This window comes from Chlamydotis macqueenii, chromosome 1, assembly GCF_036417535.1.
Source record: "Chlamydotis macqueenii isolate bChlMac1 chromosome 1, bChlMac1.mat, whole genome shotgun sequence".
In the NCBI taxonomy this organism is placed as follows: Eukaryota; Metazoa; Chordata; class Aves; order Otidiformes; family Otididae; genus Chlamydotis; species Chlamydotis macqueenii.
The window spans coordinates 166,910,188-166,932,071 of NC_141556.1; positions in this window are offsets into that span (position 1 = coordinate 166,910,188).

Here is a 21,884-nt window from a genome sequence, read left to right on the forward strand (position 1 = left end):
GATATCTACTTTAGAATAAGAAGAATAATGCCCTTGACTCCATTAACTATATTGACCACATCTTTATTGACTATATAGGTAGCCAAGGATGAAGATCTCAAACACAGATTTGGATATCAAAACCCACACAGTGAAATTTATAGTCTCATTTTTAACATACAGGAAAGACAAAAAAAGAAAACAGTAAAATATATTCCCATCTGTCCTATCTATTAAGAGTATTTGTACAAATAAGAGAATTATATTCTCTTTATATTTATAAATATATATATGAATATAACAATGAGCATCCAAAAAATTAGCTTTGCAACAACAACAGAAAAAATTATGGGTCTTTCCTTGTTAATTTTCCAACTGCGCAACCTAGCTGTCAGTGGAAAAGAATTGAGGTAGTGGCATGCTGGCTAATAGAGACAGAGAATATGTCTTTAATCTTACCCCTCTCTTTTATCAGTACCCTGTGGTACTTCTTCCCACCAGCAATTCATAGCTTTGCAGTCTCACTCTCAGATGCAAAGGAACTCTTTGACACCTGCATGACATCATAAGGGTGGTATTATATCATGATGTTCATGTGATAACTCAGTCTTTAAAGTGTTCCTCAACAAGGTAGGATATATTTTTTTTTCTTATTGTTGAAGCTATTTTCTACGGAAAAGTGTTGAGGGTCAGTAGCAGGGTAGAGATGTAGGGAACAAGCAGCAGATTAGAAGAAAATGAAGACATGTATATGTATATGTATATGTGTGTTTGACTCAGAAGCCTCATGTTGAATCATAGAATCATAGAATCACATGTTTGGATGGGACCTATAAGATCATCTAGTCCAACCGTCTTCTCACTACCATTGCTGCCACAGCTACTAAACCATATCTTGTAGCTTCTCATCAAGCCGCCTCTTGAACACTGCCAGGGACGGCGACTCCACCACCTCCCTGGACAGGCCATTCCAGTGCCTGACCACTCCTTGGGAGAAAAAGTTTTTCCTCACGTCCAATCTAAACCTCCTCTGGTACAACTTGTGGCCATTTCCTCGGGTCCTGCTTGTTGCCTGGGAGAAGAGGCCAAACCCCTGCTCATCACAACCTGCCTTCAGGAAGCTATAGAGTGCAATGAGATCTCCCCTGAGCCTCCTCTTCTCCAGACTAAGCAATCCCAACTCTCTCAGCTGCTCCTCATAAGACTTGTGCTCCAGACCCCTCACCAGCTTTGTTGCCCTTCTCTGGACACGTTCCAGGGCTTCAATGTCTTTCTTCTAGTGAGGGGCCCAAAACTGAACACAATACTCGAGGTGCGGCCTCACCAGCCCCGAATACAGGCGGATGATTACCTCCCTGCTCCTGCTGGCCACACTATTTGTAATGCAGGCCAGGATGCCGGTGGCCCTCTTGGCCACCTGGGCACACTGTCGGCTCATGTTCAGCTGAGCATCAACCAACACCCCCAGGTCCCTTTCCTCTTCACAGTCCTCCAGCCACTCAGCTCCGAGCCTATAGCGCTGCATGGGGTTATTGTGGCCAAAGTGCAGGACCCGACACTTGGCCTTGTTGAACCTCATCCCATTCAGCTCAGCCCAGCGATCCAGCCTATCCAGATCCCTCTGAAAGGCCTCCCTACCCTCAGGCAGATCAACACCACCACCCAACTTGGTGTCATCTGCAAACTTACTGAGGGTACACTCAATTCCCTCATCTAGGTCATCAATAAAGATATTGAAGACCTCAGCTAAAAGGTTAGGATGAATTCCCTGCTTCTGGGATTATGACAGTCTCTTCTCATTAAATATAAAATCATTTCTTTGATTAAGGCCTATAATTTCACCTCCCAAAGACAGATCTAACTACAGGGTTCTAGAGTCATGCTGCTTCCTTACTGCTGATTTAAAATCAAGACATCAGCTCAAGATCTAAATGATCTTGAGACAGATTAATTGTACCATAAGCCAGCATACTGCTTCACAGGATATGGACAACACTTAGTGTAGTTTCTTGACTCCAGCTGAACTGAAGCCAGAATTACATCTCTGATGTTTTTAGTACTGCAACAGTAGGCACTAACACCACACCCAAACTGTAACAAGGTGTAGCAGGGGGAGCTCTGAAAGGTTGATTCTCTGATCCGCAAACTAAGAGTCTTGCTGGACCCTGCTGATACTCATTTCATGACTCTATCATCAGGCACGTAAATTACTTTCTCAATCTACACTTTCAATCCAAATGATCTTTAAGGGCTGCAACACAGCTGTATTTTTAAGTAGCTCATAATTGTTCATTTGATGTAATGATTCAAGTACTTCTTGAAGGTATCCACATGATTGAACCAAAGCCCCTAAGAAAAAAAAAAAATGTTTCCATAGCATTTTCAATGTTTAAAGCAATGGTTTCACGGTATCATGGGATTTTTTTTTTAACCTATTTATGCCTTTAGAGAAAAAAAAAGGAATTTTCTGAATGCTTCATCAAAATTTGAATTAATAAATAAAAGATCTAATCTGGTATAATCTCTGCATAAGTATGTGGTAACAGAATATCTGTAATAGCAACTATCTGTAATAGTTGCTAACAGTTACTATGATAATTACTATAATAAGCAGTATTTTAATTTCATTTTTTTTCTTGAAAGACCTTTTTCTGTTCCATGAAAACTCTGTTTAGTTTAAGAAGAAAATACTCACATGTTTAAAAAAATAAGGCCATATAATGGGCTATATTGTCTTACACACAGACATGCAGGATATTTTCTAGAAATTTTACAGTTCTTTGCAAATGGAAAGAGACCACCTTTTTTAAAAAGGCAATGTGGAGGATATAGGCTGAACTTTCTCTGTCTGAGGAATATATAGCAGACCATCATACACACTCTTGTTCTCCACTGCTTCACCACTCAATGTCTATTTCTATTTACAATGTATGATTTTCTGTCTCAATGTAATGCTACTGTTATGGAGGAATAGGGAAAGGAGGGAAAGAGTACAAACTGGAGCACCTAACCAATAGTCTGCCAGAATATGACTGGATGTCCTCTAAGTCACATCATTGTGATCACAAGGATGTATGCAGGATATGCACAGGTCTCAAGGGACTGAGAGGAGATCTAATATAAAGCTTATACTGCAATAACTGAAGAAGATTCTGCAGGTTCTGTGAGTGGAGTTTCACAGTGTCTCTGCTACCCAGATATCTAACATTAAAAGAATGATCCTATGTCCTTTAAATAAACATCGTTCAAGGAAAAAAAAATGCTAGCGCCTCTCTGTAGATTTAGTATTATCATAGTTTCTACGAAGAATTAAAAAAAAAAAATAAATCCCCACTTCTACTGCATTATGACTCGGATTTTCCAACATGTAGTGCAGGACCAGCCTGTCATACCTTCTTACATCCTGTTGACCAAAGCAAAGGTACTGCTTTGTACAGGAAGCCAAGAACACAGTTAATGCTGTAGAGTTATATCAGTGTTATTATGCTTTGTTACATAAAAGTACAAATCAGCTAAAGAGTATTGACAACACACACACACACACACACACACACGATTAAAAGGAAATCAATAGTATGCTTAAAGTTGGAAAGTTTTAATCTTACAGTGGCTAAAATATCAATCATTAACTTGCTTTCATCCAACTTCATGAATTACTCAGAGAACAGATTATTATGGCTTACTTTATGTTAACTTTCTAACTAGCTATAACCAGCTAGGAACAAATACTTCAGAATTATTCATAAAAACTTAATGGGAATCAACCATCGGAAAAAAAAAAAAAAAATAAGGTTTGTGAAAACAGGTCAAAGACAGAATTATACATAAAAAATGAAACTGGATACAGAGACACTTTCATAAGGGAAGTGTGTGAAGCAAATACTTTTGGGAACTTGGGTAGTAATGCATACTACAAAAACTATCCAAGGCACATACTGGAAAATAGTATCATCTCTTTTAGGCTGTCACAACTGAACTATTAAACAAAGTCAAGGCAATGAAACAATAACCAAGCAGCAGTTTATATCCATCATTCATGAACATTTCATTGATCTACTTGGAATTTCCTGGCGAGGGACTTTGAGTCCAAGATTGATGTATCGTTGTCTTGATGGTCAGATAAAAAAAAAATTGTGCCAGTCTCTCTCTGGATTTTACTCAAATACGTACTCGGATAGGTATTCATATACTACACGTGGCTAGAATGAGTTAACCCAGTAATTTGAAAACTTGTGCTTCTGATCAGTCATCACAAACTGGACTACTAGAAGGAAAACACCAAAAATGATGTTACAAAATTGTCTCTTCAATGCATTTCTGCTCAGCAGTCAAGAGAAAGATAAGTAATTTATTTTAATTTACTGGGAATAGAGTATAATTTGGAAAGTAATTTTTAGTCAGTCTCTTGGCTCGCATTAGATGTGGAACAAATGTTATTTTAAATATAATCTGTAACATTTAATTGCAAGTCCCTGTTCTGCCAGATATGTAACCTTTTTTAATAATTATTAGTATTGTTCCTGAGAGGTCTATACAACCTGCAATCTCTTCATTGTTCTATTACCTAAAAGGAAGTGAATGAAACAATTTCTGATTATTTCCTGTTAAAAGTTATGAAATATTATACAAGAATATAATGAAGCAAAGGGGGAATATTACCTAATAATTCTGACATATTTGAAAAAAGGATTTGTTCAAGAAAATGAACCTGTAAGAAATTGTGTTTTGATAGCATGTCATAATAACATTAGCTAAATTGCTCTTTTCTTTCTCTTCCTTTCTTAGTAAAATTTTATTTTCCATTACTTTAAAGTGAGAAAATCATATTAGAATATGAATATTAATTTTAAGTATTTGTAATCTGGTAAAGTCTTCAGGCAGATTAATCTGTAAGTCCTATTATCTTCCATTTAAATCACATATACTGGAAAATACAGATGCAACATTTAATTTATACATATAAAAGCATTCACTGAGTCAAGAAGGATACTAATAAATCTCAGCTTTGTGAGCGTGGGACCAAAGAATGTCTTACTGACTTCTACCTAACAAAAATCAATCATATCTTCAAGAGATTCCATAGCATTAATTTTGGGATGTGTAGCTGAATATTCAAGGATCCTGACTGTCAAATTCAGCTGTGGAGAGCAATACTTTTTATTTGAAGTGATGATACTAAAAATACTGAAAGGGGTCTGAACTTCTGACATCATCTTTTATTGGAAGATAAACTACAACATGGTGACTTCTGTAGAACACAAGCTCAGATCAGCCTGGTCAGATCAAATAAAAATGAAAGCAGTATTATAAGTTCTCATTGCACACTGTTTCACCTCAGAAACATGTCCTTCAGTCTTACTTTCAGTACAACAATGTTTAGTGGCTTGCTAAGTTGTATATAATTCTAAGCAGTGTGCTGGAGACCTCTGGAAACTCTACATCTTTATAGTGTGTCTCCATCCTGTTCTTGAAAATACACATTTGTATACAGACTTGGGAGTCTTCCTGCTCTGTTTCCCTCTCTCAGGAGAGGACTACTGCTTCCCTTGCTCCACAGGACTGTGCAGTGATTCGGTATGCAACAACTAGCAGTGAGCAAGTAGGTGGCCTTTCTCCCTCCTGCTGGATTTTGTTTGTTCCAACAAAACATAATGTATGGTAAAAGATGAAACACAACAAACTAAAGATATGTTATTTGTCACCCTTAATATGAAATAATTTGTATATATATCAGGCCATTTCAGAGTCTGCATTGAATTTGTCACCAGTGGAAATGTTCTCTGCCTCCTGATAACTCTCCTCTTTCCTCAAACAGGAAACAGAGCATTATAAATGCGTTTTACATAGAACTGATTAATGTACTTGCTTTAAAGCTATTCTTAATGAAACATAAAATCCTGTACTAACAGGATATGAAGTTAGAACAGATGATTATTTTAACATTTGTAGACTGGAAAAACAAATATTCTTAAAATTAGAATTTAAAAGTTTTTTTTTTTAATATAAAAAGGTCACTTGTGTTTCCTTGAGGAAATGAAAGCCTGACCAGAGATTACAGTAAATTACAAATAAATTTGAATTGCATGTTTACTTTAGAGATGCTAAACTTGCAAGTCTGTTTTACCAAGGTGTTGTCAGAACCCTGGAGGCACAACAAGGCCTGACTGTCCCTACCCAACCCCCTGGGTTTCCTGCCACCCTGCCCACAGCCCAGGACCTCATTTCAGTTCCCTAGGGCCATCAGCCCCTGCCCCAGCAACGCAGCAGCAGGGCTCGTCTCCAGTTCCATACAGCCCTGCCCTGCCCATAGGCCCATCCCCATCCCTAGGGTGGTGTCCAGTCCCTGAGGCTGGGGCTGCCCTGGTGCCCCCTGGCTGCCCTTCTCCCGGCTGGGGTGGTCAGATGGGCCCTGCCTGCTAGGTCCTGCCTTGACAGGCCCGGGGCAAGCCCAAACACCTCTAGCACCCCAGCACCAGGGAGCCACTGGCCCTTGCAGTGCCTGGACACTGGAAAGGTGCTTGGGACACCATTCAGACAACACAAAAGAAGTCATAGCTTGTTTTGAGCCAAACAAGTTATAGTAACTTAGAATCATAGAATTGTTTAGGTTGGAAAAGAGCTTTAAGATCATTGAGTTCAACTGTAAGCCTAACATGGCCAAGTCCACCACTAAACTATTTCTCTAAGCACGACATCTACATGTCTTTTAAATACCTCCACAGATGGTGACTCAACCACTTCCCTGGGCAGCCTGTTTCAATGCTTGACCACTCTTTCAGTAAATAAATTTTTCCTAACATCCAATCTAAACCTCCCCTGCCACAACTTGAGGACGTTTCCTCTTGTTCTTTCACTAGTTACTTGGGAGAAGAGACAAACACCCACCTCACTACAATCTCCTTTCAGGTAGTTTTAGAGAGCGATGAGGTTTCGCCTCAGCCTCCTCTTTTCCAGACTAAACAATCCCAGTTCCCTTAGCCGCTCCTCATAATACTTGTGCTACAGAGCCTTCACTAGCTTAGTTGCTCTTCTTTGGACATGCTCCAGCACCTCAATGTCTTTCTTGTAGTGAGGGGCCTAAAACTGAACACAGTATTCAAGGTTGTTTTCTTTATTGTGGGTCATTCTCCTGGACATTGTACCACTTGAAAACTTAATCTCTAAAAACTTTACTGGCAGTGACTAGTTTTCTTCCATGTATACTGATTAGTGCTGAGTCAAGAATAAATATTTTTGTCACTCCACCAGAAACTTCCACAGTTTGCAGTATTTCAGCAACAATTGCTTCCTGAAACATACTAGATACTCAAGCTTTTTAATGAAATGTTGTACTGCAAGGTTAGATTGAGGATCACCATTTCTGCCTGTGTGGTTATAAGGTGCCATAAACCATTACACTTACCTTGTTCAGGAAACAATAAACATACCTGTAATGGTAATCTCCCCAAAGTAATGTTTTAGGGAAAGCATCAGTACTGGCAGAAGATAAATTTGTGAGACGATGACAATAACCTTTCACACTTCAGGATAAGACTGATTTTGAGATAAAACATGGACCTGTTGGAGCAAGTCTAGAGGAAGGCTGCGAAGATGATCAGAGGGCTGGAGCGCCTTTCCTATGAGGACAGGCTGAGAGAGTTGGGGCTGTTCATCCTGGAGAAGAGAAGGCTCCATGGAGACCTTATAGCAGCCTTCCAGTACCTAAAGGGAGCTTACAGGAAAAATGAGGAGAAACTCTTTAGCAGGTTCTGTTGTGATAGGACAAGGGGTAATGGTTTTAAACTAGAAGGAGGTAGATTCAGACTTGATATAAGGAATTTTTTTTTTTTTTTTTACAGTGAGGGTAGTGGAACACTGGAACAGGTTGCCCAGAGAGGTGGCAGATGCCCCCTTTCTGGAAGCATTGAAGGCCAGGTTGGATTGGACTCTGAGTAACATTATCTAGTTGGAGATGTCCCTGCTCCTTGCAGGGGATTTTGACTAGATTGGACTAGATGACCTTTAAAGGTCCTTTCCAACCCAAATTATTCTATGATTCTATATTTTTCACTTAGCATCCAGACTGAATTTGGCAATACTTTCTTCACTGAAAAATTCAAGCATTAAGTGTCTAAAAATAGAATAACATAAAAATGAGACTAGAGTAATGAAAAGTAATAAAATTTTAAATTTGTTCTTCTATGAGGAGAGAATTGTAGTACTCATGAACTACAATATTAAGTTTATTATCTGTCACTGGTACGTAGAGAATATAAGAGACGATTCAACTATACATTTGAAAATTGCAAAGGCATTGAAACACCATAGAGATGTTTGTGCAGTAGATACTAAAATCATTATACCAGCTTTCTAGACAGTCTTTTTGAAATCTCTGCTATATAGCATCCATGTTTGCAAAACATATATCTTGGGGTATAACTATTGTCACATGAATGTAGTGTATTAGACATTCAATAGTCTCCTGTGATCAGAGTTTCAGTACTCCTCAGAAATTCCTGGAGACCAGTCAGAAAAAAAACCAAAACGTGTTTTTCATACTGAATTGCTGTGACTGCAAATCTCATTACAGTGCAGTATAAATCTAGGTTTTATGGAGCTATCATGTTCAGAATGGTACTTTTTCAATGAAAAAAAAACAACAAACCTTTCCCCAAAACTCGTGATAGCAACATTTCCTAAAGCTCCAGAGTTCTAGTAATCCCTTCAGTAACGTGGAACAATTAAATTCTTGCTCCCTAAAAACACAAATAAGTTACTATTTGCAGAAATTTACAACTATTTAAATAAGACGCACGTGGTCTTTTGTAAACATTTCACACAACTAATTATGATCAATGATTGGATTATTTTGCTACTGACTTGAAAACAGAGATACTTGTGACCACTGTAAACAATTAACATTCATAAATATGTTTCATAAATGTGACACAGACATCTCTCATTATAGTCTGTAGCCTGGCAGCAAGGTACTTGCCTGGGTTTTAGTTGCAAAATACCTTCCTGAGAAAGGATTATATCTTGAGCAAGTACCTTTATGACTGGATTACTGCAGAAAAAAAAAGGCTATATTTTTCTTCACTAAAAAAAAAAAAAGCAGATTGTCCTGAGGAGATAAAGGTCCTGATTCCAACACTTACTTATGTTAGAAAGGGGAAAAGTTCAAATATAGTCCTAACAGCTGCTAGGAGCATGCAGCATTTCTGACTGACTTCTCTCAAATGTTCATCAACCATGTAGAGAATTAATCCAGGTGGTCAGAATCAACCAAGATGAAACTACAGGCTTAAGTGTGAGAAATTAGCAGACTGTACGTTTTATAGAATCACAGAATGGTTGAGGTTGGAAGGAACCTCTTGAGGTTATCTCGTCCAACCTCCTCGCACAAGCTGAGTCACGTACAGTAGGTTGTTCAGAAACATGTCTAGATGGCTTTTAAATATCTCCAAGGATGGAGACTTCACAGCCTCTCTGGGAAACCTGTGCCAGTGCTCATTTACTCTCACAGAGAAAAAAGTGTTTCCTTATGTTCAGATGGAACCTCCTGGGCTGTTGTTTGTGCCAATTGCCTCTGGTCTTATCACTAGGCACCACTAAAAAGAGCCTGGCTCCATCTTCTTATCTGAAGTTCCTCCGGATAGTAGCACAATCCTCTGGTGTATCAGCCACTCCTCCCAGTTTCCTGTCATCGGCAAACTTACTGACTCTATGCTCTGCCTGTTTTCCAGATCATTAATGAGGATGTTGAACAGGATTGGACCCACTATTGACCATCACTATATAGAACCATTCTTTCTGTTTCTCCACTGTTTGTTGAAGTCCTAACAATGTCCTTAACAGAAGTGGGAAAAAATCTGTTCAATTTTCCTGGCAACATTGTGTAGCATGTCTAGGGTGTTAACCAGAAGAAGGTAAAATACAGGTGCACACAAATATACACATAAATATATATATATGTACATATATATATTTAAATACAGTATTTAACATTCTGTGTTGTCCACAGCAGTATGCAGACCTGTAGACATTCCTTTGCTGTGTGTTTTCTCTGTTTAAGGGCCAATCTCTGGTGTCTCCTTTCTCTCATCCACTGTGCAAAATATATTGTTCCTTAAGGGAGTCCAGAATCTGTCAGAAGAGCCACAAATGTAGAAATTAGGAACTGAGGATTCTTAAATTCTCAGACTGAAAAGAGTGTTGATTATGAGGGAACAGTCAAATTCTCTTAAATATCTGTTCTATTCCTAGTGAATGTATAGTAAATAGTGCTATCATACTGTGCCTTACAATCTCCATAAATTGTAAACCACAATGATGAGCATAGGTGTTTTTTTTTTTTTTTGACAATTAATATACAGCATGTGTTGGCAGCATGATGTCAGTTAAAAATGGTAATTGCATATAGATCTGAGTTACAGGAGTCACGTTATAATTAATTTGAGTTACAAATATAAACAATATTAAGCAATGATGAAAAATATTTTTCTAGTTGCTAAAATTTGATTCTGTGTCATGGTTTAACCCTAGCTGGCAACCAAGTACCACACAGCCACTAGCTTATCTGCCCCCTCCCCAGCAGCATGGGGAAGAGAATTGGAAAGAATGGAAAATTCATGGGCTGAGATAACACAGTTTACTAGGACACCAAAGGAAGAGGCACTAATAATGCTGCTATATGTATGTAATGATAATAATAAAAAAAGTAATGATAATAGAATACACAAAACAAAAAACTCACAATTTCTCACTAGCCGATGACCTGACAACCAATATAACTCGTCCTGAGCAGAGATTGCAGAATGGAACTGAGACTGATATTGGTATGATCCTGAGAGAGAAAGAAAAGGAGAGAGAGTTGCCCACCAGTCACCGCCCACCGCCCCCCCCCCCCCCCCCGCCCTGTATATATATCCTGACATCTATGGCATAGAATACTTCCTTTGGCCTGTTTAGGTCAACTGTACTGGCTATACCCCTCCCATATTCTTGCATCTGCACATGAGCAAAACCTGGGGAGCAGGAAAAAGTAACTGATCTCTTAGCAACAACTAAGAGAAGGAGAAAAAATTTAGATAAAAAAAAAGCTTCAGGGATGAATTTTTTAAATAATGTTTTTGAGCAGCTAAAAAAATCTCACTCCATATGTTTCATCAGAAAAAAAATGGAACATCTACAATAACTTTTTGATTTTATGTAAAAGAGTAAGCAGCAGTAATTTCTTCTGTGAGACACAAAGAAGCGCAAGAATTGTGCGAAAGTCACAGGTAAATTCATTGGTTGTACTTGGCTGGAGAGCAGGCCCATATTTAGTGGATTCAATGAAGATACGGTATTTGTCTTAGTGACAGAACAGTGATGCAAGTAGAAATATCTTCAGAGATCTGATAGATATTAACAATTAACTGTTTTGTAGGCTAAAAGTATCATTATTATGTTATGAGATGTTATACAGGCAATAAACTTAAAAATTGTGTAATGTAATATGTACCTGATATGTAATATTTCCCTCAATATGATGTGATATGTCTCCATACTCTTTCCAGTAACAGACATTCCTTCTGCCTTGACCCAGTTCCTTCATTTAGTTTTATGAATATTTAAACTACAATGGTACAAAGAAGCGATGATGCTTATAATTTTAAAATTTATCTAATGGTTATCCTTGTAGCTTACTGTGCAGTAATATATTCTTACATTATTTTTCAGGGATAATGATGCGCTCCTATTTCAAATAACCTACTATATAAGCCATTTCACCTGCAGACCCTAAGTTATTTTGAACCTGAGTATTTCTAGATTTAGCTTCTGGAAGTCTCTTGTTAAAATTTCAATAGTAAGTTAAGGGAGATAAACTGCATCCATTTACTTGCTTATAATGATTTTAATTTGTTGTTGAAGTAAATATTTCCAGCAGAAGAGGTCAAGGAACTCGTGAAAGCATGTCTAAAGAGAGCTATTTTGCCCTCAGTGCACCACTTCTCAAGGATTTGTTGTGTGGAAGTTAAATGAAAATTAATAAATCCATATTGCTCACAAGGATCTATCTGCTTCTTTAAATTCCATTTTATATAATAACAAATACAGTTTGTGTAGTGCAGTGTGACACATCACTAGGACACATGCTGTCCCTTCCTTATCCACTCACTAGTTGCACAAACTGCAGCAGTGCATTCTCAAATCATTTTGTTGGAAAATTCAGACCAGTACTTCCAGTAATTTTCTTCTATATATTCTTGCTTACTGACTTTCAACAAATATGTACAATCCAAAGTGCCTTATAAGCTGAGGTTTGTTATTACTCATAAACATAGTAAGTATGTAGGTTTATTGGTGCAGTACACTTCAGTGACAATATTTACTAGGTCTCCGCTAACCATGATGGTCATTTAGATATCTAGCTCACAAGAAGACACCAGCATTTAGCCACTTTGAGGCATGCATGATAGCGAGCTAAAACTCTAGAGTTATGGGTTCAATTCTGTTGCCTAATTCAGGCATTTACTGACATTTGAGAGATTATAGTGTATGCAAGACATGTAAAGGGGAATAGCCTATTTGCCAGTAGACCTATGGATCATCCCTGTCTTTCTGGGCCAGCAATTTGAAGTTATGCACAAAGCCTTTTTTAATCTCAAATAGCATAGATTTCCATGTTTTGGTAACTGAATTAAGCTGTAAATTCCAGCAGGCAGAAACTGAAGTATTCTTCTTCTTCTTCTTCCTTTTCTTCTTCTTCCTCTTTTTCTACTTCTCTACAAGACTCTTTGAACATAATATAGCTATGAATGGGTGCCAGAACGCCATTTCAGCCTAAAACATAGCATAAGAGGTGACTCTGGAAGTAACATATATAGTGATAGTTATATTCAGGCCAGAGAACAGTCTTTAAAATAGTGGATGCTCAGTCATCAGTTTCTTGCTTGGTTTTATGTAAGAAGATAGACACAGATAAAAGATCAAAATAAAAGTGTAAATAGGTCTGTAATTAGGCCACTACTTATTCAGAAAAACAACAACAAAGAACCATTTTTATCGTAGTTCAGCCCCAATCGGGACCAGACTACGCAGTCTCTCTCTTTCACTCCCCCCAGCCTCCAAGAGAATAGGGAGATATAAGATAAGAAAAAAATGGCTCAAGGTTTGAGATAAGGACGGGGAGAAATCTTTAAAGTTACCATTACGGGCAAAACAGACTCAACTTGGGGAAAAGTATTCATTTATTTCTAAAACTAGCAGAAGAATGAGACAGGGAACAAGATAACCTCCCCCCACCCCTCCCTCTTCCTGGATTTAACATTATCTCTACTACCTTCCCCCCTCCCTGAGCAGCACAAGGGGGAAGAGGGAATGGGGGTCATGGTCAGTTCATCACGCGTTGTTTTACACTGCTGTATCATCATCAGAGGAAGAACTCCTCACATTCCTCCTCTGCTCCAGCGTGGGGTCCCTCCCACAGGCTACAGTCCTTCATCAAACTGCTCCAGAGTGGGTCATCTCTTCCACGGAGTGCAGTCCCTCCAGAACAGCTGTCCCAGCATGGGCCCTCCATGGGCCACAGGCACCTTCAGGCATGCACCTGCCCTGGCGTGGGGTCCTCCATGGGCTGCAGATGGATCTCTGCTCCTCCGTGAACCTCCATGGGCTGCAGGGGGACAACTTGCTCCACCATGGTCGTCACCACAGGCTGCAGGGGAATCTTGGCCAGGAGCCACATTAGTCCTCCCCCTCCTTCTTCACTGACCTTGGCGTCTGCAGCCGTTCCTCACAACAGGCTGGCAGATGCCTCTCAGGATCCTTTTTACATCTTATTCACTTCTCATCTCCTCTCCACTTCTTGCAGCCAGGCCGGGCCAAGTTGGGCCCAGTCGGCCGCCTGGTAAGAGGCCAGAGGGTGAGGCCTGCAAGGCCCACGCCTCCCCCTCTCTGCCCCTGCTCAGCTTCTTCACATCTTCTCTTTTTTTTTTTTTTTTTCCTGTTTTCCCCTTCTTAAATACATTATCGCAGAGGCGTTATCACAGAACATTCTGCTACAAATCAGCTTGGCCTTGGCCAGCAGTGGGTCTGCCCTAGGCCAAGCCAAGTCCACTGAACAAAGGGGAGCAACTTCTAGCAGTTTCCTACAGAAGTTACTACCTTAGCCCCCCCCCCCCACTAAACAAAACCAGAACAATAGGTCTGTAATTAGGCCACTACTTATTCAGAACAAAACCAAAAAAGAACCATTTTAATCTTTGTTAATTATGTTTTTGGTTTTTTTTCTTATTCTTTTTATGTGAAAGAACACATATCCTTCTATGTAGGCATGCTAACATTTTGAAATGTATTGGTCAAGGTATCCGTCAGATTCCTCTATTCTTTTTTCTATGGAGATTCTGGCACCCAATGTGAAGATATATTATTGGCAAGATTGACAGTATTTATCAAATCATTAACACTTACTTTATTTGAGAATAACACATGAGATGTTTAAAACTATCAGATTTTAGCCATTCTGCCTAAGAAGCTCCATGTCAAATGTATCCTTGGAAAATACCAGCCTACCTGAGTCTAGGAATGAGAGCAAGGAAAAGACTTCCCTATTCATGAGAGATTTTGCTCTTTCTGACCCAGAACGGACTCAGGTACCACACCTTTTAACACTTATCACTTTCTTGTTATTTTGTTAACTTTTCTGTAGTTATTCATAGTGGGGAACAAGAGAGAACACAATGAATCATAGAATCATAGAATGGTAAGGGTCGGAAGGGACCTTCAAAGGTCATCTAGTCCAACCCCCCTGCAAGGAGCAGGGACATCCCCAACTAGATCAGGTTGCTCAGAGCCTCATCCAACCTGGCCTTGAACGATTCCAGGGATGGGGCCTACACCAACTTTCTGGGCAACCTGTTCCAGTGTTCTATAACTCACATCGTAAAAAATTTTTTCCTAATTTCCAATCTAAATCTACCCCCCTCTATTTTAAAAACATTACCCCTCGTCCTATCACAACAGGCCCTACTAAACAGCCTTTCCCCATCTTTCTTGTAGGCCCCCTTGAGGTACTGGAAGACTGCTATCAGGTCTCCCCAGAGCCTCCTCTTCTCCAGGCTGAACAGCCCCAACTCTCTCAGCCTGTCCTCATAAGAGAGGTGCTCCAGCCCTCTGATCATCTTTGTGGCCCTCCTCTGGACCTTCTCCAACTAGTCCATGTGCTTCTTGTGTTGGGGGCTCCAGAACTGGACACAGTACTCCAGGTGGGGTCTCACCAGGGCAGAGTAGAGGGGGAGAATCACCTCCCTCGACCTGCTGGCCACGCTCCTCTTGATGCAGTCCAGGATGCGGTTGGCCTTCTGGGCTGCAAGGGCGCATTGCCTGCTCATGTTGAGCTTCTCATCCACCAGCATTCCCAAGTCCTTCTCCTCAGGGCTGCTTTCAATCCATTCTCTGCCCAGCCTGTATTTGTGCCTGGGATTGCCATGACCCAGGTGCAGGACTTTGCACTTGGCCTGGTTGAACTTCATGAGGTTGGCACGGGCCCACCTCTCCAGCCTGTCAAGGTCCCTCTGGATGGCATCCCTCCCTTCCAGCGTGTCGACGGCACCACACAACTTGGTGTCATCGGCGAACTTGCTGAGGGTGCACTCTATCCCACTGTCCATGTCACTGACAAAGATGTTGAAAAGGGCCGGGCCCAGCATGGAACCCTGAGGGACGCCACTCATAACCGGTGTCCACATGGACATCGAGCTGTTGACCACCACTCTCTGAGTGTGGCCATCCAGCCAACTCCTTATCCACCAAGTGGTCCGTCCATCAAACCCATGTCTCTCTAGTTTAGAGAGAAGGATGTCATGCAGGACAGTGTCAAAGGCTTTGCACAAGTCCAGGTAGATGATGTCAGTTGCTCGTCCCGTGTCCACCGATGCCGTCACCCTGTCATAGAAGGCCACCAAATTGGTCAGTGCTGAAGGTACAAAATGCTAAAGACAGAAGCTATGTGCATCAATCTTCAAGAAGATCCAGGACTAGACAGAAACAAAGACAGAATAAGGTAAAGGAATTTGCTGATGAACCAGGGCCAAAGAGAAAAAAGTCGAGTATTTTGAGGCAAAAATCTTGAAACAAAACCACGAAACAGCTAAGTGAAATAAGAATTAGATGGGCGAAGAAGTGAAAATATATGTGATGAGTAGGTCAGTGTGGTGTGAAGCAGACTTCACTGGAGTGTCCATAAGGATAAGAAGCCAGAAAAGTGCACCAGAGTGTGCACAGAATGGAAGAAAAGTGGGGAGCTGCAATCACGAAGGAATTTGAGTGAGAGAGAAATATGGTCTAAACAAAGTAATATTGGTCACCTTGGGGCGGGGGTTGGGGGGTGGAAAGCGGCTACTTCAGTGTAGCCCATTCTTCCAAGATACATTGTAGAAAATATCTCTTCTATCTTTACATGCCCACAAAAACCATTTCAGGTATAGATTAAAATGACGAATAATGAACACCATCATTCTCTAAGGAACTCAACTCAGCTATCTATATACAGGTATCTCTGTAATTTTAAAATCTGAAGAGTAATTTACAGTCTTACATGTGGCTGGCAGATATAACAAAGGACCTACAGGGGACATGTGTTGTCCTGGAAGAGCAACTGCAGACCAAATAGGATACCTCACCATCATTCATCTCGCAGTTGACATCTACATTTTCAGTCAGCTGATGAGAGTTCTTATTTAACTTTTAGGATGAACTAACAGCTCTCCAGTTTCCCTCAAATACAATGAGTGGTAGTGGGATTCAGTCTTGTGTATGCAGAAGTGCGTAATGACATTGAGATGCCCTTGCAAATCTATCCTGAATTTCAGATGCCAATGCAGACAGGCATAGGTCTTCCATGAATCCGTGTCGTGATCTGAGGTCTCATATAGCTTAAGATATTTCACATGGCACTTAAGACTTGTATTTAGGAAATGCAGTCCATCCCCAGAACTCCACTGATGACAGTAGGAACTCAGGTCCTTAACTCTCATATATCTTAATTTGGACATTTATAATTAGGTCCAGATGATGGGTCAGAGCTCTACCTTTATATATAGATGAGATTAATTCTATCCCAAATTCATGGGACTAGTCATCCTTTACAACTCTGATTGCCAAAACATACAATCAGAGCTGACAGTGAAATAACTTTTTCCCTGCAATTTGCACAGTTAAATTACAGTTTAGTGTTTTAGGACTTATATATTTTATATATTGTATATGAAAAATGAGATCATATCACTCAAATTAAATTCTGAAATAGATTATAATATCTCTGTGTCTTTCTTCCTCATATGTACAGTGGAGAGAATGATGTATACTTATCTCACAAGGATGTCATTAATGTGCAGTCACAGAATCACAGAATTATCAAGATTGGAAAAGACCTAAAAGATCGTCCAGTCCAACCATCACCAATACTTCTCAGCTAAATCATATCCCTCAACACAACATCCAAACGTTTCTTGAACACCCCCATGGTCGGTGACTCCACCACCTTCCTGGGCAGTGCATTCCAGTGCCTGACTACCCTTTCCGAGAAGTAATATTTCCTAATGTCCAGCCTGAATCTCCCCTGGCGCAGTCTGAAACCATTGCCTCTAGTTCTATCACTGTCTACACGAGAGAAAAGGCAGACCCCTAGCTCACTACAACCTCCATTCAGGAAGTTATAGAGAGCTATAAGGTCTCCCCTGAGCCTCCTCTTCTCCAGACTGAACAATCCCAGCTCCCTCAGCCACTCCTCATAAGGCCTGTGCTCCAGACCCCTCACCAGCTTCGTAGCCCTCCTCTGAACGTGTTCCAGGGCCTCAATATCTTTCTTGCAGTGAGGGGCCCAAAACTGAACACAGTACTCGAGGTGCGGCCTCACCAGTGCCGAGTACAGGGGGACAATTACCTCCCTGTTCCTGCTAGTAACACTGTTTTTGATCCAAGCCAGGATGCCGTTGGCCTTCTTGGCCACCCGGGCACACTGTCGGCTCATGCTCAGCCGAGCATCAATCAGTACCCCCAGGTCCGTTTCCTCCACACCGTCCTCCAGCCACTCGGCCCCAAGCCTGTAGCGCTGCCTGGGGTTGTTGTGGCCGAAGTGCAGGACTTGGCATTTGGTCTTGTTGAACCTCATCCCATTGGCTTCAGCCCAGCTCTCCAGCCTGTCCAGATCCCTCTGTAGGGCCTCGCTACCCCCAGGCAGATCCACACTCCCAGCCAATTTGGTGTCATCTGCGAACTTACTGAGGGTGCACTCAATGCCCTCATCCAGATCATCAATAAAGATATTGAAGAGGACAGGCCCCAGCACCGACCCCTGGGGAACACCACTTGTGACCGGTAGCCAGCTGGATTTAACTCCATTCACCACCACTCTCTGAGCCCGGCCCTCCAGCCAGCTCCTTACCCAGCCAAGAGTGTACCCATCCAAGCCATGGGCTGCCAGCTTCTGCAGGAGAATACCGTGGGTAGACCACATCAACAGCCCTTCCCTCATCCAGCAGATGGGTCACTTGATCATAAAAGGAGATCAGGTTGGTCAAACAGGACCTGCCCTTCATGAACCCATGCTGGCTAGGCCTGATCCCCCGGCCATCCCGCACATGCCGCATGATCTCCCTCAAGACTATCTGTTCCATAACCTTCCCTGTAACCGAGGTCAGGCTAACAGGCCTGTAGTTCCCCGGATCCTCCTTACAACCTTTCTTGTAAATGGGAGTCACGTTGGCAATCCTCCAGTCTTCCGGGACCTCACCAGTCAACAAGGAGCGCTGATAGATGATGGAAAGCGGCTCAGCTATCACCTCCGCCAGTTCCCTCAGCACTCTTGGGTGGATCTCATCCGGCCCCATGGACTTGTGGCAGTCCAGTTGGAGTAGTAAGTCTCTGACCGTTTCTTCCAGAATCACAGGGGGGTTAGCGTGCTCCCCAGCCAAGACTACCAGGTCAGAGAGAGGAGTACCCTGAGGATAACTGGTCTGACCTTTAAAGACAGACGTAAAGAAGGCATTCAGAACCTCCGCCTTTTCCTTATCCTCAGTGGTCACATTCCCAGCCTCATCCAGCAAAGAGTGGATATTCTCCTTTGTCCTCCTCTTACTGTTAATGTATTTATAAAAGAGTTTCTTATTCCTTTTCACCCCAGTGACCAGGTTAAATTCAAGCTGGGCTTTTGCCTTTCTGATTTCACCTCTACACATCCTAACGACTTCCTTGTATTCATTCTCAGTTGCCCGTCCCTCCTTCCACAGGCGGTAGATTCTCTTTTTCTCCTGGAGCCTCAAGAATAGCTCCCTATTCATCCACGCCGGTCTTCTTCCCCACCGGCTCATTTTGCGGCTCAGGGGGACCGCCTGCTCCTGCGCCCTTAAGACTCCCTTCTTGAAGAGCAACCAGCTCTCTTGGACCCCTTTGTTCACTAAGACTGAATGCCAGGGGACTCCCCCTACTAGTCTCTTGAACAATTCAAAGTCCGCCCTCCTGAAGTCCAAGGTAGCAGTTTTACTATTCCCCCTCCAAGCTCCACCATGAATTGAGAAATTTATCATTTCATGGTCACTCTGTCCAAGGCAGCCCCCAACCTCCATATCTCCCACCAGATCTTCCCTGTTTGCGAACAGCAGGTCTAGTGGGGCAGTTCCTCTCGTGGGCTCTCTGACCAACTGCATTAGGAAGGCATCCTCTATGCACTCCAAAAACCTCCTAGACTGCTTCTTCTGTGCTGTGCTGTACTCCCAGCATATGTCAGGGAATCTGAAGTCCCCCATGAGGACAAGGGCTGACGACCATGCAGCTCGTGCCAGCTGCTTGTAGAATACCTCATCTGTCTCTTCATCCTGGTTTGGCGGTCTATAACAGACGCCCACCAGGATGTCTGCCTTGTCAGCCCTTCCTCTGATCTTTACCCATAGGGATTCAATGTTATCATCCCCAGTCACAATCTCAGTAGCAGAAAAGGATTCCCTAACGTAGAGAGCCACACCACCACCCCTCCTTCCTTGCCTGTCCCTCCTGAAGAGTTTGTAGCCATCCATTGCAGCGCTCCAGTCATGGGAGCAATGCCACCACATTTCTGTTATGGCAACTAGGTCATAGTTTGCCTGCCGCACTATGGCTTCCAACTCTTCTTGCTTGTTCCCCATGCTGCATGCATTAGTGTAGACGCACCTCAGCTGAGCCCCTCGCCTCTCTCCTAATCCCAATACCACTTCCCCAGGCCGATCTCTAGCAGGCCTGGCTTTATCCCCTTCCCCCTTCCTATCTAGTTTAAAGCTCTCTCTGTAAGTCCCGCCAGCTCCTGGGCAAGTATCCGTTTCCCTTTTGGAGACAGGCAATTCCCATCAACCGACCTCAGGCCAGGTGCCGAGTAGACCACCCCGTGATCAAAGAATCAAAAATTTTTGCGTTTGCACCAACCTCTCAGCCATGCATTTATAAGATGGCTTTTTCTGCTTATCTCAGTGTTTGTCCCTGCCACCAAAGGAATACTGGCAAACACTACTTGTATGCCCGCTCCATCAACTAACTTCACCAGCCTCCTAAAATCATGTTTTATAATCCTCAGGCTTCTATCAGCAATCCCATTGCTGCCAGCCTGAACTATCAATAAAGGGTAATAATCAGAGGGGCGGATAAGGCTGGGGAGTTTTCTAGAAATATCCCTGACCCGGGCCGCAGGAAGGCAGCACACCTCCCTATGGGTAGGGTCAGGCCGACATATTGGACCCTCTGTTCCTCTCAGAAGAGAGTCACCCACAACTATCACCCTCCTTTCTTTCTTGGAGGAGGCAGTCTTCAAACGTGGAGCCGTCCGCCTCACCTTGGGCAAGCTTGGTGGCAGCGCTCCCATGTCATCATCACTCACCTCTCCCTCTGGTTTCACGGCTTCGTACCTGTTACAGAGAGGGACCAGGGGAACCGAGGTAGGTCGGGATGGGGGTTGCCTGCGATGCCGGACTGAGACCTGCTGCCATTCCTCCTCTCCTCTCGAGCTGTCTCTCCCTGCTTGACTATGGTGAGAGAGAGGGGCCATTACTCCCAATACTCCCTCAGTCTGGGAAGTGCAATCTCTGCGCCTTTCTCGCAGAGAGTCACTCCACCAGTCAATCTCCTGCTCGCATTCTCTGATGGTCCACAGTCTATCTACCTCCTCCCTAAGCTCCACCACAAGACTGAGCAGCTCATCTAGCTGCTCACACTGCACGCAAGTCACATCCTTCCCATCCTCCCCTGACAGCAGCAGTCTGAGGCACTCCCGGCAGCCAGAAACCTGAACTGCCACGTTATGGAGCAGACCCTCTGTCTGGGTTGCCACAGTCTTCGCGTGGGAAGCCCGTTTCCTGGTGAGGACCATGTTTGAAGTGTTGGTGTCAGGGCCTGTCAACCGGAGAGCAAGTTACCTGAGAAAAGACAAGAGCACTTGCCCGTACTGATACAAGACACAGCATCCACTCCCACTGCCACCTAATTGAATGGGCAGTGCAGGCAGCCCTCAGATGCTGACTACCTCCACCCTAGGTACTAAGAAAGGCTTTCCATACCTTCTGTGTTGCATTCCTGCCCTCCCAGGTTTCTCTTTATCCACACAGAAAATGGGTCAAGGTCAATTACCAGAGATAAAGAGCAGGCAGTGTCAGCTCCGCCCCTGGTGAGCAAGGAGGCGTCCCACAAGCTGCCAGGTGCTAGCCCAGGCACAGCACTGCTGCTGGCTCCAAAAAAAACTCTAAAAAAAGAGCTTTTCTGGTCACTTTTCTTCACTTCAGTTTCCTTCCTCAGTGCAGTTTTACCTGCTTGAAGCTGGTCTCTGAAGCAAAAACTAGTTTTTAATGGAATGTTGTACATTATAGTAAAGGGGTGCATGGAAAAATTCCAGGAGGAATTGTTACTATATTCTGAATCTGCTT